Source organism: Lemur catta, chromosome 9 (genome assembly GCF_020740605.2).
Source record: "Lemur catta isolate mLemCat1 chromosome 9, mLemCat1.pri, whole genome shotgun sequence".
In the NCBI taxonomy this organism is placed as follows: Eukaryota; Metazoa; Chordata; class Mammalia; order Primates; family Lemuridae; genus Lemur; species Lemur catta.
The window spans coordinates 15384485-15412417 of record NC_059136.1 but is presented as its reverse complement, the minus strand read 5'-3'; the positions used below and the strand labels follow the sequence as shown (position 1 = coordinate 15412417).

Genomic DNA, 27933 nt, shown 5'->3' with positions numbered 1-27933 from the left:
AGAACAATGACCAGGGAGCAGTAGGATCAAAAATTCTCAGAGACCACGTAAGACTGGGAACATTCAAGTTCTAACCAGAGGGGAGAAAGATCTCATTAAAACGTGGGGCAATCAGTAGAAAATGAAGCAGAATCACCCCCTAGTGAGTGCTAAACTAGTCTTAAGGTAAAGGCTACACTAAATCAGCCAGAATAAAGTTTAAAAACAAGCCTCAAAAGGTTCAAACAGATCTGCAAGAAATTTAACAGTCTGCCAAAACAAAATTAAAATCTCTCGAGAGGAAATCAATAAAACCCAGACAACTGTGTGATGAATGTCTAGGAGTCAATCAAAACTAACTAAACATAAGAAAATGAAGAAATGTGTGACCCACAGCAGGGGAAAAATATTACAGAAAAAAAGGACCTAGAAACAAGAGAGATGATGTCTTTAAATACATAAACTTTAAAATTATAAATATATTAAAAGATTTAAAGAAAAACAGGAACAAAGAAGAAAATGATTTTGAAAAGAATTGAATAGATTTTCTAAAGGTGAAAAATGCAGTATCTCAAATAAAAAATTAACTTGATGTAATTAACAGCAGATTAAACAGTACAGGAGGGAAAAAAATCACTAAATTAAAGATGTAAAAATAGAAAGCAAAAATAAAACAAAAAACAGAGCATCAAGGACCTGTGAGAATATCAAGGGCAGTCTAAGAATGGTGTAATTGAAATCCCAGAAGGAAGAAGAGACAGAAAAAATATCTGAAGAAATAAGGGCCAACGAATTTCCAAATTTGAGGAAAACTAAACACACATATTGAAGAAACTCAATGCACATAAAGGAAGTTAAGCACAAAGAAACCACACCAAGGCACATAATGATCAAATTGCTGAAATCTAGTCCACAGAGAAAATCTTAAAAGCAGCCAGTGGGTGGGGAGACATTACACATAGAGGAACAAAGAATTACCAGACTCCTTGTCAAAAGTAATACAAACAAGTTTAAAACAAAAAAATAACACCTATAAAGGGCTAGATAGAAAAAAAAAAAAACTTGTAAGCTAAAATATACATAAAGCAAAAATATCCCTCACAGATAAAGGGGAAATAAAGACATTTCAGACAAACAAAAGCTGAGACTGTCACCACGCTGAAAGAAGTTCTTTAGGAAGTAGAAAAAATGATAGCAGAACTATACAACAGAGTGAGCCCTAACGTAAACTATGGATTTAGTTAATAATAATGTATCAATATTGGCTCATCAAAGGTAATAAATATAACACATTAATACAAGAGGCTAAAATAGGGGACACTGGTGAAGGTGGGGTGGTATATACAAACTGTACTTTCTGTTCAATTTTTCTATAAACCTAAAACTGCTCTAAGAAATAAAGCCTACTAACTTTTTTAAAAATAGCAGATAGAAATCTAGTTCTACACAAAGAAAAACAGAAATCATAAACGTAACTAATTACAAGATATTTATTTTCTTACTTTTAACTTTTAAAAAGGTATTTGATTGCCTAAGGCAAAAGTAGTAATAATGTATACTAGTAACATGTGCAGAATAAAATGAATGACAATAACAGCACAAAGAATGAAGGGAAGAAAACTGGAAGTACACTGTAGTAAGAATCTTACATTATTTCTGAAGTGATAAAAGTATTAATAGATTGTGATAAGTTTAAGATGTAAAACCCTGAGCCACTACTAAAAAATAAAGAAAACTAATAAGCCAAGAAAATAAAGTAGAATGTGTATTTTTTTAAATATGCAAGCCAAAAAAGGTATGAAAAGAGAAAAACAAAACACAAAGTAGGTGGGACAAACAGAAAACAAATAGCAACATGGCAGACTTAAATCTAACTATATCAAATAATTACAGTAAATATATAGGGTGTAAACAACCCAATTAAAAGCTAGAGACTAGATTAAAAGTAGAGATTGTCAGATTGGATAAAAAAGCAAGACTCAGCTACATGCTGTCTATAAGATACCCACTCTAAATATTAATATAACACCACAAATGGGAAACATAAAATAGCAAATGATATACCATACAAACATTAACCTTAAAGAGACCTGGAGTGCCTATATTAATATCAGACAAAGTAGATATCAGGAGAATGAATATTACTGGGAATAAAGAGATGTTTCATAATACAGTGTAAAATCATCAAAAATACAAAATAATTCTAAATATTTATGCAGCCAATAAATAGTTACAAAATACACGAAACAAACACTGACAGAACTAAAACAAGAAACAGACAAATCTACAATTACAGCTGAAGGTTTCAACACTCCCTCACAGTAACTGGTAAAATGAATAGATGGAAAATCAATAAAAATATAAGACCTGGACAACACTGTGATCCAGCTCGTTTTAACTGAAAACTACAACAAACCACACAAGAACAAACATGAAAGTGTACCTGTCTCTTGGTACAGTCAATAAGACAAAAACATATGCTAGACCATAAAACTAGACATATAAATTTATAAGAATTGAAATCATATAAAAATGTTTTCTAACCATAAAAGAATGAGTTAAAGATCAATAAAAATATTAGGAGATTTTCCAAATATTTGGAAATTAATACATTTCTAAATAAGTCATGGGTCAAATAAATCATAAAGAAAATTTAAAAATACAATGAACTAAATGATAAAAACATCAGATTATGTGGAATAGAGCCAAAGGTACTGTACTTGGAAATTTATAGCTTTTAACTGCTTATGTTAGAAAAGAATAAAGGTTTAACATTAGTGTTTTAAACTTCTACCTTAAGAATCTGAGGGAAAAGGAACATATTAAGCTAAAAGTAGAAGTAAGAAAATGATACACGTAGAAACTAAACTAGTGAAATAGATGAGGGACAAACAATAGATAAAATCAATGAAAGCAAAGGGGGTTCTTCGAAAAGAACTCCTAGCTAGACTAGTCTAGAAAAGGAGAGAGAAGACATAAATTACCAACATTGGAAATAAAAGAAAAGGCATCATTACAAATACTTACAACATTAAAAGAATGCTAAGTACAACTTTATGTCAATAAATTGACAACTTAAATAGACAAAATTCCTTGAAACATGCAGATTATCAAAACTGACACAAAGAGAAAAGTCTAAATAACTCTGTATCTAATAAAGAAACTAAATTCGTAATCAAAAAGCTTGCCACAAAGAAAACTCCAGACCCAAATGGCGTCATTAGTGAATTCTTTGAAGATTTTAATACCAGTCTTACACAATCTCTTTTAGGATACAGAGGAAGAGGAAACATTTCCTAACATATTTAAGGAGGCCAGAACAAATAACCCCGATATCAAAACAAAGCATGGAGACCACAAGTAAAAGAAACTATATACCAATGTCTCTCGTGTATAAACATTCTTAACAAAGTATTAGCAGGTCAATCCAGCAATATATAAAAAGGGAAATATGAGTACAAGTGGGGTCTGTCTCAGGAATACAAGGTTGTTTCAGTATTGAAAATTCAATCAATGTAATGTACTACACATTAATATGCTAAAAAAAACATGATTAATTTCAACAGAGAAATAATAAAATACCCATTCATGAGGAAGTTTAAAAAAAAAAACAACTCAGCAAACTAGGAATGAAGAGAACCTTCTCAATCTACAAAGGCCATCTACAGAAAACTTATAGCTAACATCATACTTAATAGCAAAAGACTAAATTTTTTTCTCCTAAGACTGGACACAAAACACTCTCATCATTTCCATTCACCATTTTACTGGAGGTCCTAAACAGTGCAATAATCCAAGGAAAAAAAAAAGAAAAAGTACCCAGACAGAAAAGGAAGAATTAAAACAGCTTCTATTCACACATGACACAACAACAGACACAGCAAATCCCCCAAAAAATCTACAATGAAGTGACTGGAACTAAGAAGTGGAGTTTGCAAGGGTGTAGGACACAAGATCAATATTAAAAATCAAGTTTATTTCTATATGCTAGTAATGACAAAAGCTAATGTTTTTAAAATACAATTTACATTAGCATCAAAAGCATGAAATATTTCAAGACAAATTTAACAATGTATATGCAATACTAACAGCCTGAATGCTAGAATACACAGCTGAGGGAAATTCAGGAAGGCCTAAATAAGAGATATATCATGTTCATGGATCCAAACACTCAACCAATATTGCTATGATATTGACTGTCCTCAACTTGAGCTATAGATTCAACACCACCCCAATCAAAATCCCAGCAAGCATTCCTGTAGAAATTGACAAAGTAATTAAAACTTTATAATACAACCAAAACAATTTTGAAAAGAAACAAAGGTTGGAGGATTCACGCTATCTGATTTCAAGACTATTTAACAGTGCGCCCTTGTAATAACAAAAAACAAAAACTATATAAATCAATGTAACATAACAGAAAATCCAGAAATAAATTTACATACATATGGTCATCTGATCTTCAACAAAGGTGCCAAGGCAGTTCAAGGGGAAAAGGAAAGCCTTATCAAAAAATGATACTTGAACAAATAGATGTACCCTGACATTACCTCAGACCATTCATAAAAAGTAACTCAAAATGAATTATAGACTTATATGTAAAAGCTAAATCACGAAACTTCCAAAAGTTCCACTGCTCCATATAAGGCAAAAATTTATCAAATAGGACCCCAAAAGCAGGTACCATAAAGGAAAAAATTAACAAACAGCACTTCATCAAAATTGAAATCTGCCCTTTGAAAGACACCATTAAGGGATAAATATATTCACAATACAATGAAAAGAATAAAAAAAAGACTTCTATCCAGAATATTTAAACATCTCACAGCGCAGTAATAAGGCAAACAACCCAATTAAAAAGGAAAAGATTTGAACAGACATTTTGCGAAAGAAGACATATGAATAACCAACAGGTAAATGAAAAATGTTTAATATCATGAGTCATCAGAGAAATGCAAATTAAAACTATAATGAGATACAAGTATATATCCGCTAAAATGGCTAACCTTAAAAAGGCTAACAATACAAAGTACTGATAAAGATATGGAGAAACAGGAATTCTCATCCACTGCTAGTGGGACTGTAAAATCATACAATTACTTTGGAAAAAAGTTGCACAGTTTCTTATAAAGTAAAACATACACTTACCATTGACTGACCCAGAAATCCCACTCTTTGGTATTTACCCAAGAAAAATGGAAACATATGTCCTCACAAAGGCTTGTACTCAAATGTTCACAGCAGCTTTATTCAAATACCAAAATGTCCATGGAAGGTGAATGGAGAAATTGCAGTATAAACATAAAAGGAACACTAGTCAACAGTAAAATGGAACAAACTACTCATAGACACAAACATGGATGAATTGCAAAAACATTTTGCTGAGGGAAAAAAGCCAGACACTAAAGAGTACATACTGCACTCTTTACAAATGATTCCATTTAGAAATACATTTGCAAATTTTTGAACCACCACCAAAGAACACAAGAAGATCCACGATTCATACATTATGAAAGCCACTCCTCAACACTGGAAAGCTGTGTATAAAAGATTTTTTCTGATTTCACAAAATTAAAACCAAGAACAATCAGCATTACCTTTTTTGAGTCTCAGTTTCATCATCTGTAAAATGTTTTCTGTACCTCATAAGCTTAGTTGTGAGAATTAAATAAGTATGTAATGTGCTTAGCATAGTGACTGGCATACAGTAAAAACACTGTAAGTGCCAAGTAATTACTGTGGCTGTTTCTTTAATCATCATAATCATTAGGGACAGATATACCCATAAAGAAATAACTCAGAAAATGGGCAAACAGAACAGGTGGAGAAGGCCACTGAAAGCCAACTTCTAAACAACATTGCTATAAAAATGTCATCACTTTGTTCAAGGCATCAGTGAGGCAAATATTACAGCAAAAGCCAAGTTAGAAGTTTTGGAATATATTTAGAATCATTAAATATCTGATACAAGAATTGAAAAAAATACTACAAAGGCCTTAAAAGAACAGATTTATAAACATATAAATAGATACTAACTCACAAGAAGTAGTATTTTTAAGTCAGTAATAATTTCACAGAAACAAGCATTTAAGGAAGAAATTGTACACACATATGAAACTAAGGACCATTCCAATTATAGGAGGTAAAAAAGAAAAATATGAACTATTTGAATAAATGTGAACAAAAAGAGCAAAGGAAGATGTAGGATAGACAGACTGGCAAAACAAAATTGTGCACAACCTTGATAATAGGAAAGTATTAATTTAATATGAAAAAAACAAAGATAGAATAATGGCCTTATTAATCCTGTCAATTGGAATAATGTACAATTCCAGTCCTAGTGCTAGGTAAGGTTAAAAAGATGGATTCTTATACAATCTCCACAAAAACACAACCTATTACCTTCTTAGCTAGTGGATGGGGAAGGTAGCATTTATGTCATAGCATAACATACTACTGCCAAGAAATGTCCATTTTACCCCATGCTCTTCCACCTCCATCTGCATTTCCCAAACTCTCTCTTCAAAACATCTCTTCACATAGCTTATGTTCTTTTTTTCAAAAAAACAAAAAAGAAAACAGCTTTATTGAGATATAATTTACATACCATACACAATTACCCATTTAAGGCACACTTGAATTTTTTTATATTCCCAGGCACGTGTAACCCTCACCACTAATTCCAGAACGCTTTCATCACTCCTAAAATGAAACCCCAGTACCCATTAACAGTCACTCCCCATTCCCTACCCTGGTCCCTGAACCCCCATTTCTCAGCCCCCACTTACTTTCTGCCTCTACAGATTTGCCTATTCCAGATATTTAATATAAATGGAATTATCCAATATGTGGTCCTTTATGACTGGCTTCTTTCACTTAACAGGTTTTCAAGATTCATCCACGTGGTAGCATGTATCCATATTCCATTCCTTTTTATTGCCAGATAATATTCCATATTTTATTTATTCATTCATGAACTGATGGACATTTGGGTGGTTTCTACTTTTTGCCTGTTACAAACAATGCTGCTATGAGCATTTTTCATAATACAGAACACACAAATTTTCATGTGGATGTCTGTGTTCATTTCTAGCTTCTGTTATAACCAAAAGTTTAGCATGTTTTCAGACTTTCTTTTCTATATCATTTCCTTACGGTATCTAACACCGTCCCCATAGTAATACACATATCTGTTGTTATTCCACAGGTTAATGAAGCATTGCAGGTACATTACTAGTACACTCATGTGACGCATAACAATGACATTTAGTCAGTGATGTCTGGCATAAACTACAATGGTCCCACAAGATTATAATGGAGCTGCCCTACAGGGGTATGCCATCTTTTTATCTTTCAAACCATATTTTTACCATACTCTTTCTATGTTTTGATACGTTTAGATACACTTACCATTGTGTTAAAATTACCTACAGTATTCAGCATAGTAACATGTTGTACAGGTTTGTAGACAGAATCAATAGGCAATACCTATAACAATACAATATAGCCTAGGAAGGTAGTAGTCTGTAACATATAGGTTTGTGTAAATACTGTACAGTCTATGATGCTGACACAATGACAAAATTGGCTAACGATGACTTTTGCAGAACACATCCCATCATTAAGTGACACGACCACACCTATTATATTCTCCCAAATAATGTATCATTCCCACCCCAAATCTGTAATCAGCAACCATATTGAAAGTTTTCACACTTAAACTTAGTATTACATGTTCTAATGAATCTGTAATTCTTCAAGCAGAGGCTGTGATTTCCCAAATGCTAAAGTTCCATTTGCCTCAACCTGACCTTATAGACTAAAACTCCCAGTATTCCCTCTCAGGCATACAGTCACCGGAATCCATCACTTTACAGTACTCAAGAAGAAGCATATTTTGTCCACACACACACAAAGTTTTAAAATAAGCACACTTTGAAATGTAACTTTACGCACTTAACATAAAAGCCAAATACACATTGTTTTGGTTAAACAATCTGGTCAACTGTCAAGGTCAGACAGATTTCCATATTAAGGCTTTTAGCTAGAATCTAGAAATAGTTTGAACACTCTATTCATGATATTCACCAACTTCCTGAAGTTCTGAACTGGCAGAAGCCTCAGACAACTTTTTAGGAATGCAAACTCTAAAGGTCATAAAAATGAAATGAAATTCAGGAATAAAATCCACATCACCAATCTAATCCACATTAAAATAGGGTTGTACCTACAAAACAAATGAACGACACCTGCACTAATGAGAAGAATTCCAAAAGGTCTTAAAGCTATCTCGAAAGAAGGACATCATAACAACTTGGGAGTTCTCTTACATGTAATTTGATATTTCTGAAGTACTGGTTTGAACTTTAAGAGCAAATAAAGTGGCTTCAAATTATCCTCACAGTATCCCCTTTGTTTACATTATAATATACCTTCTTCTGTGGAAAAGAATTAAGCAGATTTATAGCTACTGCCCTAAGAATTGCACATCACCTACTACCTGTTATATCTACAACATATGCCAGGATAGTTGTGACAATTATAAATTACTGTAATACTTTACTTCTCTGCTATCAAAGTCAATAGGAATATATCTTGTGTGTCGAAATTTCACCTACTTTATCTCACAGCAGAAAAAAGGTTAAGGACTACTGAGCTAGACCAGCAGAGCTACGGAGATGACTTAAAAAGTCTTTATTTCAAAACCTTACCTTAATCCAAATTCTAGATCAATAGCAATTTTGCAAAGTGTAAAATATTGGGTCATTTGTAAGATAGCAATTTAATAGATGTGTTTACTATTTACTTAGAATCTACACGAAGAGAAGAAATAAGAAAGAAGCACAAAACCTTCAATGCAGGGTGTTTATGTCTATTACCTTAATATATGCTCAAACATAATAAATACAGTAAGACAGATAACAAAATACTACAGGATTTCAAAAGAGAAAAACTACTAAATTGGAAGGAACTCATTCTTCATGGACAGCACAGCATTTGGTCTGGCCCGAGAAAGGAGATGAAGAAGAAAGTGGGATATAGGGAAGAACCAGAAAGGATAAACTATCTTTACCCATTTCTTCCACATGAAAGGCATATATTCTACCAATTCCCTTCTAACAATCATATTAAAGAATGAGCCTAGCACTATGCTTTCTAAAAAGTGGCCTTGAGCATTATTCTTTAAGGAACCAAGCTTAATTAATATTAATAAGAAAGGACATACACATTATCTTCATTATCTTATATGGGCATATTAAAGAAGGTTCCAGTCAATTCCAAGCTTAAAAATTTCCAGTGGCTCTTTATCTGAAGAACAAAGTCCAAACTGTTCAACATTCAAGGAGCTCTACAATTTGGCCTCAAGCTCTTTTTCCCACCTTACCATCTGCTGCTTCTGATAAGCCTACTCAAACTGTGTCCAACACACAACTCTCATTTTCCTGTTTTGACTCTTTCCCAAATGGTTCTACATGGAGCATCTTTTCCACATATCTGACAATAAAACTTGATATCCAGCTCAACTATCAATTCTTCAATGAAGCATTCCCTGATCACCTCTGAACTCTTCCTTTCCTGAATTCCCTAATCCAGCATTATTATTTGTCACTTTGTCACTTAGTAATTCATACAGCAAGTAATTAATGGGATTTTACCCTCCCTAAGCCATTACCTTCTAGAAGCAAAGGAGGTCTATCTTATATGTGTTGCTATTTCAGAATCAACAATATAGAAACAATAGTCAAAGCAGGGAGAAACAGGACAGAGTCCAAAACGGGAAGCAGGGAACAGGGCCAAGGCCATTCTGGGGGGGCTATCCATATTTACCAGTTGAAAGAAAAAAGGGTGGGGGGGTCAATAAAGAAGAAACAATTTTGTCAAGTAATCATTCAAATGAGGAAATAAAGGTATAAAGGGCCTGTCAAATCATTATTTAAGACTTGTGGAAGCTATGAGAAAGAAATGAAAGCTCATAAACAAGGTTCCAGTGACAAACGGGCATAGACACCGACTGACTTTAAACACCATTTGAAAGCCATGTGGACAACTCCAAAGCTGGGTCATTAATAGCAAAAGGCTTTAATTTATATTATGAAAGAATTCTGACATTTAAAGTCAATATGCCCTTTAATCCTGGTTGTTATTTTTACAAAAATAAATGTATAATGACTAATGAAAAAAGTCAATTTCTACTCCAACAGACTGACCAAAAAATTAATTCTAGGGAAAGAAATGTTCAAAGGTAATAAATATTTTAAGCAACTAAATTCTAAAACCCAAGCATAAAGGACTTATATGCAATTCCAACTTTATGTTAAATTTCTCATGTTAAAGAAACACAGATAAAAGGCATAATAGAGAATGAAGAACCAATTAACTTTAGCTACAAAACAGATTTAGTGATGTCTTATTAAACACGAATAATGAACGTAGAGTCAAGGAATAACATCACACCCACCATTTATTGGAAGAGAGGATCAATTGTCAAGACCATAAAATAACACTGAGAAAACCAAAAGAGAATAGAAAAAAGAACAAAAAGATGTAATGTTGTTTAATTTTCAAAGAAGTTAATGTCTATCAGACGAATTTACAAGTATACTTTTCCAGAAAACTTCATATGTTAGATTGGCACTAGAATAAAAAAGTACCAAAGGAAGCCCGTGGCTGAATATAGGCTTATGAAATTCATTTATATAATAATAAAACCAAGCCATTTCCAATTTACATTATAGATACAAACCTCTGAATTAATAACCTTGCTTTTCAGAAAAAAAGGCAGTAAGACTCCTTCAATAACCCAGAAATAGCATTTGCATATTATCAGAATAAGGTAAGAGCATTTAAATTTAATTATTAATAGTTTATTTCTCTTCTTCCAAGATAGTTTGTGGAGTCTCTAGCTCACCAGTGAAAGCTGACTGCCTACGTCTTCTCCTAACTAAAAGCTTTATGGCACTAACAGGGTAATTCAATGGATTTTCCCAAACTCCCCACCAGAGTAGAAACTTCAGAAAGGGAGGACAACGGTGGTAGCATATCTAAGAAATTCTAAAAATATTCTCCCTAAACCATATGAAAAAACAGGAAAGGAAAAGGAAATTCTACACAAAACCACAATTTCAGCATAGCCTGAAGAATGCTGACACTGCAAAACAACTGTGAGTGAAAACCGAGAAATCACCAAATCCCAGCACTTGATCCCTTAAGCTGTCACCTACCCCTACTCTGACACAAGGCTCTGTGGCAAGGAAGGAGGCTAGCAAAGGGGCCTAAGGGTCATTTGGGAGGACCATTAAAAATATTAAACCCATCTTAAATCTAAAAATAGTGGGAAAGTATCTGGACAGATCAAAATACATATAGGGAAGGAATTTCAAAATTCTGATAAGTTGAAGGGCTAGGTGCCATTTAAGAGGCTAGACACCATATAAAGAGGCACTCTTTGAAACACAGTTTCTGGAGAAATAAAAATGGCAAAAGGGAGAGAAAAGTATCCTTTGGCATTGGATGTATGGTAAAGGGAAAAAGAAAAGGGAGAAAACTGAAGGTCCTACAAGACCAAAGGGAACCATAAAATTGGAAGTCTCACAACTCTTCTCCAACCATTGAAACAAACGAATAAAAATCACTAAAGTCACAGGACAACTCTATACTGACAGAAATGGGAATCGCTAAACTAAAAATACTATAAAACATGCCAATACCATAAAAATGAACAAAAGAAAAAGTCCAGAAAATTAAGAAACAGAATTTGACACATATCAAGGGGGGAATCCCTCCCAAAATACTTAAAGCAGGGGAAAAAACAACTATAAGCCAATACTCCAAACAGAACTGAATATATTCAAACAAGCATTTGAGGATATGAAAACCTTGCTGAATCAGAAATCTAAAAACTAAAAACATAAATGAACAAAATACAAAGAGAAATTAAAAGAGCTGACCAAATTCAGACAAGAAATGGGAAAAAGTACAAAATTATTATAAAAATAAAGAATAGGCCAGGCACGGTGGCTCAAACCTGTAATCCTAGCACTCTGGAAGGCTGAAGCAGGAGGACTGTTCGAGGCCAGGAGTTTGAGATTAGCCTTAGCAAGGGTGAGACCTCGTCTCTACAAAAAAATGGAAAGAAAAAGAAAAAAATTAGCTGGGCATGGTGGCACACACCTGTAGTCCCAGCTACTTGGGAGGCTGAGACAGGAGGATCGCTTGAGCCCAGGAGTCTTAAGGTTGCAGTGAGCTATGATGACACCACTGCAATCAGGCAGTGGGACAGAGCAAGACCTTTCCTCCAAAAAAAAAAAAAAAAAGGAATAAATTGTTGTAAGGCACCCAAGAGAGAACTGACTCAAGTGAAAATGAGTCATCCTAACCCTAACCCTACCCCTACCACAGTCCATCACACACATTATGAGCACTGTCCATGCACATATGGTAGTGTTTCCTCTGGTAACTCTCCTTCTACCATCTCACAGTAAGGCACAAGCCACAACTCTTACGACACTCACATAAACAAACTTCACATCTTTTTCATGGTAAAGTGACATATTTATTGTGTACGTATGTATTACTTAATGATTTAACATGTCTAAAACCATGCCACTGTTTTAATTAGGTTTATTAGGTTCCTATCCTTTCTTTTAATGTATCATTGACAAAGTTTTTGAGCGTTGTCTCTGTAACTTCATTGATCCCATGAACTCTGTTTTCCATGCATAATTATACAAAGCATAGTGATTTTTAGGAACACATATGCTGCGTTATAGAACTGACTATAGATGTGTTTGTATGTGTGGCTGAGTACACACACATATATTTCTCAGCTCTGCTGAGAGCCTAGAAAAAAGTGACTTCCTAGTAGCAATAAGCAGTTTTAGCACCCAGATCTTGGTTTCTAAATGCCATCCTCTAAAAAAAAAAAAAAAAAAAAAAAAGACCCACGGCTCTTTGGAAAAGAGGTTGATTCCAGGGTTGGAGTGGGTAAAATATGAGATGAGTCTGGAGTTTCTCATAGTACCAGAAAGTAAAGTATACTTTAAAAAAGATGGGGGCATGTCAAAAGGACATAGAAGCCAACTAGAAGCTCTGAACAGCCAACTCAGGACAATCTGAGCAATAAAATAAATGATAGCATCAGATAACAGCCTACAATATAAAATAAATATCTTTCAGGGTGAGGGAAGAAAAAACTACCTATCGGGTGCAATGTACACTATTTGGGTGACAGGTACATTAAAAACCCAGACATCACTACTCTACGATTCATCCATGTAACCAAAAATGATATGCAGCCCTAAATCTATCAAAATATACATTAAAAAATTAAAAAATAATTATCTTTGAGCCTATACTGATATAAATAAATGGATGAATAAGTGAGGGAGAAGGAATATCTCTTCATTACAGAAGAATTTCAATTAAATGAGAAGGGAACACAGAAACTATAAAATCACCATTAGGTAAATACTACAGTAGTAACTACTGCAAATAAATTCCACTGATGGCTGCTAAAATGAATGGGTGAAACTCTGAAGAGAAAACAAAAATTAGCATAGTCTCAAAGTATCTCCCTGAAAATATTTACCAATTACGAAGCTAAAACTGACTTTATAGGGAGAGACTAGCAAACGCTACCTTAATTAAGTGAACAAGATTAACATCACCAGTAATGAGACATTTACATCATGCACCCCAACATAAAACACACTTCCTGATACGATAATATCACTGCACTGTCAAAATGCATAATCTCAAATTAATCATAAGAAAGCATCAGAGAAACCCAAATTGAAAGACATTCTACAAAATGGTGACCAATAGTGCTCAAAAGCATCAAGGTCATAAAGACAAGAAAAGAATGAGTTAATATCATGGATTTGAGGAGACTAAAGATACACAATGAATAAATGCAATGTGGGATCCTAGATAGAAACGCAGAACAGAAAAAGGTCACTAGTAGAAAAATTGATCAAATTCAAATAAAGTCTTTAAGTTTAGTTAACAGTGTCATACTAATATTACCTTCCTCGTTGATAATTACACCATGGTCATATAAGCCATCCAACATTAGAGGAAGCTGGAGGAAAAGTACGAGTATGCAAACACTATATACTATTTTTGCAACTCTAACATTATTCCACAATGAAAATTTTTTTAATGTTGTCTTTTACTGATGAGAATATTTTTTAAACACGAATACTCATGATATTAGTTTGGTTTATACAAAAACTTAAGTAAATCACGACAATTCCTATAATTCAAAATAATCAATGACATAGTATCTCATCATTTTGTTCCAATGTTAATAACCAATTCATTATACTGAAAAGAACACATAAACATTTACATCATGATTATTGGCTGAGACATAAATTGCAGAAGGTATTCAGATTCAATACCACTTTATAAAGCTTTAAAATATGCAAAACATTACATATTGTTCAGCAATATATGACATTTAAAAAATGAATGAGAAAGGTGAATCCAAATTTAAGATAATGATTACTTCTGAAGGAGGGGGATGGACAATGGAAGTGAGAGATACCCATTGCATTCATCCTGCTAGTAGTCATTACATTATTTACTCCAAGTTTTTGTATGCCTGATATTTTTCATAATTTTTATCCACTACTGAAGTGCACTTTTAATATCTGGGACAATAAGTCTCCTGCTTTGTTTAGGAAGAAAGTTTTTATTTTTGTGAGGGCTTTCTGCTTTATTTTTTTGTTTTAGCTTAAGACAATCTATTGATAATACAGTATTTAAAATTTTTCATTTCTATTTTCCAAGACCAAACACAGAATACCTTGCAGTCATCTAAAACAGGGCCCCCTGACTTAGGGAAGACACGTCCTCAGGCTTTTTTATAGATAAATCCTCTCAGTTCCCTGACCACTTCATATTATCACTCCCACTCCTCTTCAAACACCCAATCCATGGGCAACTCCCTAGGCCTTGTATTACCAGGAAGTGTTCCACTTCTAAAAGTAAATTCATACACCTCACTCTGACTACACCTTGTTATTCTTCCAGGGCACTCTCACAAACTCATCATCTTTCAAATCTGTGCCTCCTTCAAGTGCTTCCTATTTCAATAAACAGCACATTCATTCCCCCGCCTCCCCCGCCACCCACAACTGCCCAAGCCATAACCTAATCATTGCTCCCTAATCATTACTCCTCTTTCCCTTTTACCTTCAATATGCCCTCCATCATTGTGTCCTTTAATTTGACCTCCTCTATCTCTCTCAAATTCACCTATTTCTTCAACCATCCTTTCACTACCACAGTCCAAGCCACCTTACCCTTTTCAAATAATCTGTTGTAACAGTCTCCTAATCATTCTCCCTGCCTTCCAGTCTTAACTCTCTCCAAGTAATTCTCCATGGTGCAACAGCATTATCTTTTTAACTAATCTCGTCCAGGTTTAAAATGCTTCAATTTTCCATAGGATAAAGTCCAAATTCCTTAACATAGCTTCAGGGCTCTTTGTAATCTAGCCCTTATTAACCTCTTCAGCCTCATCTTTCACTAGCCTTTGGTGCCTGCCCTCTCTTGCACTTCCTGAGTTAGTCATACTATGCTCTCTGAGTTTCTCCAGAAGCAATCCAAGCTATATCTCTTGTCCTTAACACATGTCTAGTAAATTCTATCCTCCCTCTTCACAAGTCCTATTCACTCTTCAGGCTTCAACCTAGGTGTCACTTCCTCTGGGCTAAATTTTCCTGGCCTCCCTGCAACTGGGTCAGTTACCCCTCCTATGTGCTCCTATAGCACTCTGCACTATACGCATCAAGCACACATCAAAATCAAGCACAAATCATAGTGGATTACAAACACATATATGTCCATACTCCCATCTTGACTGTGAAAGCCAAGTCTTGTTCACTGATACTCCCAGCACCTAGCCCAGTGGACTGAATAAATAAGGTAATAACACCAAACTGTGAAATAAATTACCACAGCAACACAATGGTTTCAAAGGATTTTAACCCAATGACGCCTGGCTCAGATACAGAATACTCCTTCCACTATACTTTGTGGCACTTAATTTTACTTTCATAAACAATTTAATGTTAATTAGGTATACAGCATGTAATACAAAGTTAAAAGGATCCAGATATCATCTCATTTTATAATTAAAGTGATGCCCAGAAAGGTTATTACTTGCTAAAGAACAAAACACTATAAAACAGCAATGCTAACACTAGGTATTTTGATATTCTTTAATTATATACTTTAATATCTGGAATTAGGTTTTTAAAATTTTAAAGTTGAAAAACTCAAGTTTTTCATTTCTTCTAAGATAGCAAAACCTACCAATCAACAATTCACTTAAAAGAAAAGTACCCACCAAATCAGCTAAAATGTTATAACAAACAAGAATATTTAATTATAGTTTAAGAGTAATAAAGATAATATTGAGTCATTATACTCATACATTATCAACAACATATGGGTGGCAACCATGTTCAACTCACTAAGGAACACATTCACTGAGCAAGAGGTATAAAACAGAATTCCTACTCCCAAGAAGCTTAAAATATGTTTTGGAAAACAAGACCCAACCACTGTAGAATTAAATAGAATAATAATTAGGTGAAAGTAGTTTCTTAAATTGTTAACATTTTCAAAGAAAAAGACTTTCTTCTAAGAGTTTTGGGAGTATAAAGAGAAATTAAACTACTGCCTGAGGAATCAGCATAAACTCAAAATTTCTAAGCTTGATAAGCTGTCAGGGATCTAAAACAACAAAACTCCATTACAACAGCATACTTACTGCCTGGTTCTTGGTTTCTAAATACTCTTACTCAATTTAAAAAAAAAAAACCTTAACATACTGGCTTATCCTAGAACAACAGTACAAAAAGCATAAGATGAGCCTGGAATATCTTATTGTTCCAGAAACTAAGGAAGTGCTCCAAAAATGATGGGGACATGTCAAAACAGCCAATGAGTTAATGTAAAGGAGTTCCCACTAACCAAATCTGGGTTAATTTGCAACATCAAAACAAACACTGACAAGTAATAAAGAATAACTTAATAAAAAAGAATATGAATTCATATTGAAATCAAATAAGCAAATGAACAGGAAAAGCTCTTCTTTACAACACAATAGAATGCCAACTAATAAATGCAACAAGAATGATAGAAAAAAAAAATTTTGCATGCACCACATGTACTCGCCATCAAATTGGTATTAACTGATCAACACTAAGGTGCTCACATGGTAGTAATATTCACTGGGTGATGGTCAGGTGGGGGGGTAAACTCACAACTAATGGAGGTGGAGTGCACTATATGGGGGAAGGGCACACTTGTAGCCCTGGCTTGGGCAAGTCAAAGGTATTAAGTGTAACCAAAATGTTTGTACCCCCACAATATTCTGAAATTAAAAAAAAAATTTGCAATCCCTGTGTAATAATTGATTCAGACAAGAATCAGAATAATAAAATCATTATAAGAATGTTTTTTGGGATGACAGATATTTACAGTTTCCAAGTGTCTCCAACATATTACTCAATAATATACAAAGGGGACAATGATACCTTTTATAATGGAAAAAACTTGAGGGTAAAACTGTAACTAAGTGGTCCAAGTAAACATCACTAATATGGTCAAAGTGACATCATATTGCCTCCTGACGTAATGGACTGAAGATACATCATCACTTATATAGGACTCCTGCTAAAAATGCATAATCAGAATCTAATCACAAAGAAGCAATAGGACAAATCCAAACTGATGGATATCCTACAAAACAAAAGGCCTGTATACTTCAAAACTATTAATGTCTGAAAAGACCAAAAAGGGCTGAAGAACTGTTTCAGATTAAAGGGTACAGGAGATATGACAACTAAAAAGCATTGTATAATACTGAAATGGAAAAAAATGTGATTAAAGGATATTACTGACATAACTGGAGAAATTTCAACATGAACTATACTTTAAATAATTAGATCAATATTAAATATTTTGAATCCACCACACTATGGTTATGTGAGAACATGTCCTTATTCTTAGGAGATACCGCAGAAGTATTTAGGGGGAAAGGATCATGATGTGTGCAACCGACACTCAAATGGTTCAATAACAAAAATTATACTAGAAAGAGAAAAAAGAAGAAAAAAGGAGAAGAAGAAAAAGGAGATCTAGATAGTGGATTTCTGATATTACATGACAATACATGACATGTTCAATGGCATTACATGTTTAAATGTGGTTTCCTTGTTAGCAAAGTACACAGCACATTAATACAGCATTTCCATCTATCCCTGCACACGTGTCTGTGATGTTTTGTCACTGACTTTAACTGCATCAAGTTGCATCTTTGGAATATTCCAAAGATGTAATCGAGGAGCTTCAAACTATAAATAAAATAAAATAATAATAATAACTGTTTCCAGACTTTGTGGCCACTCTGCAAATATAAAAAGAATGATAAAGCAAATGTGGCAAATGTTAACAACTGGTGAATGCAGATGACAAGTATATGGGAGTTCATTGCACTATTCTTGTAACTTTTCTCTAAGTTTGAATTTTTTTCTAAAATAAGAAGTTGAAAAAAAAATTTCTGCCAATACTAAAACTTGACTTTGGGGAAATTAAGCCATTTCTGAAAAACACAAAAACAAAATCTTAAGGCCGGGCGCGGTGGCTCACGCCTGTAATCCTAGCTCTGGGAGGCCGAGGCGGGTGGATCGCTCGAGGTCAGGAGTTCGAGACCAGCCTGAGCAAGAGTGAGACCCCGTCTCTACCAAAAATAGAAAGAAATTATCTGGCCAACTAAAAATATATATACAAAAAAATTAGCCGGGCATGGTGGCTCATGCCTGTAGTCCCAGCTACTCGGGAGGCTGAGGCAGTAGGATCGCTTAAGCCCAGGAGTCTGAGGTTGCTGTGAGCTAGGCTGATGCCACGGCACTCACTCTAGCCCGGGCAACAAAGTGAGACTCTGTCTCAAAAAAAAAAAAAAAAAAAAACAAAATCTTAACTTCTATATTCTCTCTGTTTCCCTTCATAATACATATCATCAAACTAGGTTTAACACCATTAAGAAAAAGATTTTCAGTATCAGAATAAACATTTTGCCAAAGCAGTCCCTAACTTGCAAATGGGATATGTTCCAAAAGCCCATTTGTAAGTCACCTATTTAGAATGTGGAAGGATTTTCACTATTACAAATGGTGGTTGGGAATAACATGTGAAATTAGCTGAATAAACTAGAGGGAGAGAATGAAGGTGGGAAGATGTTGCTTAGTAAGGAACAACAGGGGTATGCATCTCAAACTGGAAATGCAGACCTCAGACAACATGACTACTCACTGCCCAGCAAAAAACGCAAAATGCAATCTCGGGAAATGCCACTTGTGCTCCACAGCTCTCAGATTCCTGCCATACTCCTATGTTAATGTGCATGGAAAATGCACAAGGTAGGATTTATAATCTGGAAAGCATCTTTATAATTTCTGAAGTCTGATTTGGGAAAACTGGTCTGTGGTTGGTTATTTCAGTTGATTAGGATTAAGACAATTTCCACTCAATTCGGCATTTACTGAGAATTCGCTATGTACCAATATAGGCTGGTGGATACTAAGTATACAAAAAGCTGGTTCTTGACATAGGAACTTAGCTAGCAGGAGAGAGTGACATCAATTATAATACTCTAAATAGCCTAAAATGGAATTTACTCTACAAATAGTGCATGTATCAAAGGCTTTGGAAGTACACAAGAGCAAGAGAGAAAAACTTTGTCTACAGAGATTGAAACTAGTATCACACAGCTAAGATCACGTTTCAGCTAAGACTTAAAGGATAGATAGTTCAATAACGATATGAGGAAGGGAGCATTCCAATCCATGACAAAAACATGAACAAAGATAAAGAAGCATAAAGCATTTACTGTCTCCCAAGTCCCAAGCAGGTTGGCATTTGGTGACAAGGAATACAGCTGTGAACAAGACAAACAAGGCCTCTGCCTTCATGGAGATTACATTCAGGTAATGGAAAAATATTATAAATAAGCAATAACTAAACAAACCAGTTATATACAAATTATAACAAATGTCTTTAAGGAAATCTGTGTGAGAGAGTAAACTGAGGGAATGCAACACTAAATGGGAGGTCAGAGGCCTCTGAGTAAGGAAGTGAGATTTGGGCCAAGTTCCAAAGGATTCGGCCAAGCCAGCCATTTGAAGAGCATCCCAATCAGGTAATACATACAAAAAGTGCAAAAGGCCCTAAAAGAGGAAAGGGCATAGAGGACTTAAGAAATACTTAGAGGCCTTTGTGGCTGGCATCCAACAAATGGTAAAAATGATGAGAGGGAGAAAGATCATTCAAGGCCATTTAGGCCATGGACTGGAGTACAGACTTTATTTCGAGAGGAATGGGAAGCCACTGGAAGATTTTAAGCAGAGAAATGATATGATCTGATTTAAGCTCTTAAAATGATCTCTAGGGCTGTTATGTGAAAAAAGAACTTGTGTGGAATGAGAAAAGAAACAAGAAGCCCACTTAGGAAGCTACTGCAGTATTTCAGACAAGAGATAATGATGGCTTAGAATAAAGAGGTGGCGATGAAGACTAATAGCAGTGGACTGGCTGAAGATAAACTGTGAAGGTACAACAGGACTTGTGATGGATTGGATTTGAGAAAAAAAGTAAAGAATCAAGAATGATATCTTGAGTTTTTGGCTTAAGTACTGCCATTTACTAAGACAGGGAAGGCCAGCAGAGACACCAAGGTTTGGAGGTAGGAAGAAGGCTAAGGAAGAAAGAAAAATAGCTATATTTTAGCTACATGGCAAATATTGTTTGAGACTCCAACTAGACTTTCAAGTGGATTATCAAGCTCAAGAGAATTCTGGGCTAAATAAAAGTGGGAGTCATCAGCATGAAAACACATGGCCTTTGCAGGGAAGAGCAAACAGCTGGCCTTGACTAGGGCATAGAAACTGAAAGGACAGTGGCTGACAATGAGCCTGGAAAGACAGGATGGAATCATATTATGAAGTGAGCTATGACTAATAATAGCAATAGCAGTAGTAGTAATGACAATAATAGCAGCGGCGAAATTAATGCATGCTATTTACCAGGCACAGCACTTTATAATACACATCTCATTTAACCTCTCAATAACTGTATGGAATAGATAATGTTATAATTACTATTTTATACACCAAACCTCAAAAAGACTGAGAACTTGCCAAAGAACACAAAGTGTGAATAAGTAATGTGGTTATTCCAATTTAGGCAATCTCATTTCAGAGGCCAATCTCTGATCCCTGACAGTACTGTTCTCTACTGAGCTTACATGCCTTCAAAGTTGGGGTTTTTTTCCCTCAAGAAGAAATGACATGTAGATCTGAATTTTAGAAATATAATTACACTCTCTATGTAGAAGATGGACTGCTCAGGGTGAGGATGGGATACAGCATTACTCAATGCAAGAGCATCTTGTTTCAATGAGCCGAAAAGTTACAAGTTACCTTACCAAGTTAAATGGGAAGCAGCCCTTTGTTACAATGGTCACAGATTACACTGCAAATGAATCCAAGTCAACTTGCGTATGCATGCTGCTGGTCACAAAAATAACCATGCAAAAGGTCCAACTCATGCAGTATAAATTTACTGCCTGCTACCAAAAACACTTCTCAAAGCATTTACCTTTACTGATGGTGAGTTTTTTTAAAAAAACTGATAAAGTTTATATTTTTGTATAAGGAAATAAAACTAGTATTAATTCAAGACAACCATAAAAAGACGTGCATGGGTTAGTATTTATTAGAAGTTTGATTAATTAATGTCTGTTTCTCACTCATGTTAACAATTATTCTGGCTTTTCAGCATCATCAGTTGCTAAAATGATGAAGAAATAAACTACCTGCCATCATATATACCAATGTTCAAATATGCAATTCCAACTCACAAAGAAGCTTATGATTTCTTCTCAAGTGACTAAGACAATTAATGTTAAATAAAATATTAAAGTCAGTAAATATCAATTAAATTCAATAAATATAAATGTTATTTATTAAAATCTGTAAGTAACAAAACATCTATATAAAATATAGTACTTATTAAACAAATGCCAACATATATCTTTATGCTATGAGTAAGACTTACTAATTAGCAAATACATTTATAATCTTAATTATAATAAACTGGACACAAGGTCCATTTATTATAGGATATACAGATAAAGTATACACAGATAAAATCATTTCATTTCACAGACCAGATAATATGAAGTATAAAAAAATTACAGATTACCTACTAAAGGAAAGTTATTTTTAAATATACCTATTCCAGGTAAGTTACTAAAATATTTTTCTAATTTGAAATTATAAATACTGTATCTTGAAGAGAACTCCCACAGATAATCCCTAAAAGACATAATTGAAGAGTAGGGAAACTACTTATATTTAACTCTAATAAAAAAATACATATTTATATTTGCAGAGATTATGAAGATCAGAAGCAAACTATGATTGCAGATCAAAAATCTAATGTAGAACAGCCAACTAAACATCTCATGTATAATCTGACAATGAATTTAAGACACTGAGATATTTTATCCAAAACAAATACATAAGCATTACCCTGTATTGATACATTATATAAAGTCCTTTTGGTCACAAACACTAAAAGGTACAGATACTAGGCAAAGTACCTACATAATCTTCATAGGAAGGTAGAGATGAAAGCAAGAAGGGATGCAAGGAGATCAAGCAATATGTATTTTTGTACATTAAGCCTCAGGCAGTGTGCTAGGGACTTTTACACTCATTATCTCACTTAATTCTAACAACTCCCCGGGGCAGGTGGTATTAATTCCTTCCCATTTTACAGAAGATAGCTCATAACTTTGTCAGTAGTAGAGCTGGGATCTGAATTAAGATTAGACTACAAAGTCAATCAGCCTTCCTTTATTTGGGCTTGCAAATCAGTCTATGTTATAGCACTACCTTGCATGAGGTTATCTAGCTGAAAGATTAATTTGATTGCCATATTTACACTTCTCTTATTACTTAAACATTAAGAGAGAAGGCACTCACTTCTCAGTTTACTAATTTTCTTTGTAATCTAGCAAAAAGCAACAGTGATCATTTTCAATCCACAAAACGGTATTCTCACTGCCCCATCACTGATAAAACTTGAGTTGGACTTTGTAACATTCATATGTACCATGAGTGTATTTTTTAAAACAAAAAATGGGAGCCTGATGTGATTACAAGACTGAATATCTGAAATCAGAAATGCCCCCAGAAAATTCAGGACCATCATCACTGTATGTCACACTAAATTTCTCTTGCCAGACTAAAAGCAGCAAAGGAAGGGAAAAAGATGGCTTTCCAAAATTGACTGACAAGCATGCTATTTTCCAATAACGAATTTGCTTATGGCTTCCTCCTTCTAAATCAGAATACAAATCTACTGAAAATATTTAATTGGACTATTTCAAACTTCAAAATCATGTTCTAATAAACATTTTTATAATTATTTAACCACTCTGAGAATACAGTTTAATATTTCTGTCGTCGGTAGGCAAACAATGATTGACACTGCTATTGCTTGAATATTAATAAAATTAATACTAATCTGCACTACATTCTAAATAGAAAATACAAAGTTGTAATGAAATTGCCTTGAAAATATAACATCACAATTTTAAACAACATTTTTAACAAATTATTTCTAACTGCACTTACAAAAAAACACAATCTTTGTCACACATACCCATTACAGAAACAAAAACACTAAAGAATACAGAAGGAAAGAGTTCTCAAACGGTAATTCAACATAGTGACATTACAAGTATTATTTCTGAAGCTCAATGAACTTTTTTCCTTCCACTGGACAACCCACAATAATTTAATTTCAAAAAAAACTTTTGATGGCAAGTAAAGAGTTAATTTGAAACACCTTTGTTCCAATATGAATGTCATAATTTTATATATAACTACAGCATGAATTAAATGAAATGGATAAGCAAATAATTGTGTTTAGAAAGGTCACCATTCACAATCATTGACTGCTTTAGTAAGTAAGTTATTGGAAGCACTCTTCCAACAGAATTGTTAATCTAGCATCTACAAACATTCAAATCACCAGTTTTAGCTCTTCAGAGTAGTCATTATTATAACACCATTGAAATACTTTTTGCAACAATACTGAGAATTAAGGGTGACTCCATTGTCAATTAATGCATCATCATATATAACAAATGCTAATCTTAATGTTTTATATGACATACAGACATGTGTTTATTACATCTAAAATAACCTAACTTATTGGAAGTCGAAAAGTAGGAATAAAAATAAAAAATGAAATAAAATAACCTAATTTAAATCGGCATCTACTTTAGTGAAAACACTTCTGACACCCTAAAACAAAAGTTGCCAGTTAAAGAAATAAGAATAAAGACTTGAGCTCTCCAAAAATACACAAAAACAAAACAAAAAAAGTACATACAAAAACCATAATGGCACGATATTTTTATCCTCATTCCTAAATTCACATTTAAAAGAAATGTCATTTTTGTACGTTTAAAGAAAACTATTTTGTTTACCTTTTCCACAGACTGTTCAAGCACTGCCAAGGTAACATAGATTTTAAAACTGACAACTAGAGTACTTAGCAGTTGCCAAAACAACACAGCTGGATTCTTAAAGGGAAAGTACTCTTGTGTAATGTACACCTAATTACAGCTTTAGAGAACGTTCTCTTCGTATAGTAATAGATGATACAAGACACAAGGGAAACATGCTGTGCTAAAAACTTGAAAAATGTTAGACAATATTTGCTTAAAACTACATATACTATAGTTAACACATCACAGCAGGCCTTTCTAATAGCACCTTTATTGGAATTCCGATCTCACTGTAAACTGAAATGCAAGTTAACACTACGTTGTATTCAATCTACACACTTTTCCCTAGTGGGCCATAACAGGAGGCTCGTTTCACAGCTCAGGAATCTATTCCAGGTCTGAACAACAATTTTATAGTTATACTTCCACAAAAAAAAAAAAAATCCTAATTCAGAAATGCTCACCTTTTGCAAACTTGTTTGCACTACCTCACTTGCTTTAACCCTCACTGTTCAAAGACACGAAAGCGAACCAAAAGGCAAAGTTTCTAGCACACAAAACCTTCCCTGCGTGCTGGGATCCACTTGGATTGCAGGAGCAGCGAGCGGTTCCATCTGCAGCCCCTCGGTCCCCGCGACGTCTCTCTGCACTATCCGTCGTCCTCAACCGCAACCGCAGGTGTCCCCGGCCCGCCCCAAATACCGACCCTTACCACTGACTTCTACGCACACACACACACACACACACGGAGAGAGTTCAGACCTCAACGTTCCGCCGGGTTGGACCACCCTTCTCCCAAAGCAGAAGTGGCGGAACTTCTTCAAGTCCAACAGGGCAGAACGCGCCCCCCACTGGGGGCCAATCCCTTTGGGGAGACCCCTGGCCTTAAAGGGCAACGGGAAGGAAAAGGCCTTCGGGCGTACAGCCTCAGAGAAGATCCAAGATCTCCAGGGAACTCCAACTTTCAAGGAAGAGACGTCCACCACCGCCCCCCGGCACCAAGCGCGGTGCGCGCACCGGGAGGCTGCTCGTGGCGAGCCCGCGCGGCCGAGCCTCCCCCCACCCTCCCTGCGGAGCCCCAGTCGGACCCCCGGGCCCGCCCTCGGGGCACCCCGCCCCCACCTCCCTGGGCGCTTCGCCCCTGGGCGCCGACCCCGACGCGACCACCCTTCGCCGCCTCCCGGGACCCTATCCGCCCTGCCGCCGCGCGCCCGCGACTCTGGCCCCCTCCCAGCCCGACGTGGCCTGGTCCTAGGACCCCCGGAGCCCCAAGGGTGCCCCTCCTCGGCCGCACTGCCCCCCGCCCCAGCACCCCCACCTCTGCCCCTAACCGGCCCCCTCGCCGAGACACCGCCCCCTCCAGCACTGCCGGCCCTGCGGACCGAACCCCGCCGGTCGCGGCCCTCACCGTGTCTCCGGCGCAGCTGCCGGGCGCGCACACACGCCGCAGCCCGGGCCCGCCACCAGCGCTCCGCGCCGCCCGGAGCCGCCTCCTTCAGCCCGGGACTCGCCGGGACATCCGCGCACGGATCCCCACACCGGGGCTATTTTTAGGAGCCAGGCCCCAGCCAGACCGGAACTCGTTCTCCTGGCGCGCGTGCGCACTACGCTGGTCGCCTCGGTGTCCCTCCGCCAGCCTTGTCTTTCCCTCCTCTCCCCTCGGCTCCCTTTCTCGCTTGTCCCATAAGGTTCCTTTTCAGGGCTGCTTTACCTTTTGGTGGGTGCTAAAGCACTTGGAATGGGAAAGACAAAAGTGCGGGCAAAGAGAGGCACACTGTTTGCAGCGAGTGCTATTCCACAAGGACGTGGGGGCGGACTATGTTTTTCCGGGTGGGTGAGGAGACGATCACCCGGCACAGGAAGGGGATGACGGCGGTTTGGCGCCGGGGCTGCAGGCTGGAGCTCGCTTCCCTCTGAAGGACTGAGTTCTCCTGGAAGGGATACTGGTCACTTGATGAGGGCCTGGGCGCCTCCCTGGGCGGGGCGGCCCGGCGGCGTCGCGCCCTACCACCCCCGCCACCCTCGCGGCTGCTCCCTGACCAGCCCGCGGGAGCCAGAGCCGGGAGCGGCCCTAGTGACGCGACGCGTGGCGAATCGCCGCGCGTGGCCCGCGGCTCCAGCCAACCCGGGGCGCCGCGGGGCGGGGCTCCCGGGGGCGGGGCCCGGGCGCAAGAACATCGTCGCCCGGAGTCCAGTGCCAGGCGGAGTCCCGCGGGACGGGCCGGACGCCCTCCCTGCCGCCATCCTGGGGTCGCCTCCAGCCCCCTCCCTCGAAGCGGACTTGGCCTCCCAGATGTCTGCTAGCCATGCCCGCGCCCACGCCCTCACTGTGGTCAGGACCGCACCTGTGCTCGCGCCGGGGCGGCAGCCAGGTCACCCTCACTGAGCAAGCATAATGGGATCCCGGCCCCTGGGACGCCGCGGCGGTGAGGACCGGCCCGGAAAGAACAGCACTGAAGGGCCGGGAAGGCGGGGAGACCCTTTTAGGCCGGCCAGCCAAGCTCTCCACATTCCAGGAGAGAAGCAACCTCCTTATTTTGACTATAAATAATAGTAGCTAGCATACCTTTGAGAGCAAAACTATGTCATGAACATTTTGCACATGAGAGCTTGTGTAATCGTTACAACGTGCCATTGAAGCAGATTCAGTTTCTATTCCCATTTTACAGATGAGGAAAGGGAAGCTGAGAACTAAAGCGACATGTCAGGGTCACAGCGCTTAAGAGGAGGGCGCTGAGGACTAACTCCTAACCACTCTGCATACTGCCTTTTCCGAGAGAAGTGCAAAGGCCATGTGCTTGGGACAGCTGTTGTATTTTATGGGGTTATTGATTTTGTTGAGAAAGGTCATTAGGAGGTGAGCTATTGTTGGTCCTCTCATCGTGAAAGCCGCTCACCTCTGAAGACTTTCTCAGGGCCACACTGCCTGCATGTGCACCCTGAGGTGCCTGTGCAATGGACACAAAGCCAATGGTTTCTTTCATTTGAAGATGAGAAATTCATTCCCACAGTACTTTAAAACAAGGTGATTGGGGTGGGTGAGCAGACGAGCAGAGGCTGTGAGCAGAGGAACTGGGAAGTTACAAAGGAAGCCAGAGGCTGGCTGGCTTCCTCCCTCAAGGACAACGAGGCAATGTACTGGGGACAGCCCAATACAAAGGCAGCACATAGACACCAGACACTGGAAAATAAACTTGGAACTCTGCTCAGAGCCCTACATCCTCAGTGTTCAGGGGAGCCAGCAAAAGGCACTACAGGGAGGTTTTTAAAACATGTCAAAATTTGGTGTAAATCAGCAATCGTGTGGAAATGCATGCTTTTTAACCTGCCAGAAGCTGCAAAGCCAGCTGGATTTG

General features: G+C 37.0%; 1 protein-coding gene across 13 annotated transcripts in view; it reads right to left on the bottom strand.

The window, feature by feature from the left end:
- The window catches only part of MEF2A (myocyte enhancer factor 2A), a 128444-nt gene extending 101934 nt beyond the window's left edge, over window positions 1–26510 (bottom strand). For 6 of the 13 annotated variants that reach the window (XM_045561786.1, XM_045561793.1, XM_045561781.1 and 3 more), the window contains exon 1: window positions 25986–26108. The gene's annotated coding sequence lies outside the window, so the exon portion shown is untranslated. Of the gene's footprint in view, window positions 1–25985 lie in introns of all 13 variants that reach the window. The other 7 variants (XM_045561785.1, XM_045561778.1, XM_045561787.1 and 4 more) reach the window with 3 other exon arrangements.
- Window positions 26511–27933: the final 1423 nt, after the last annotated feature.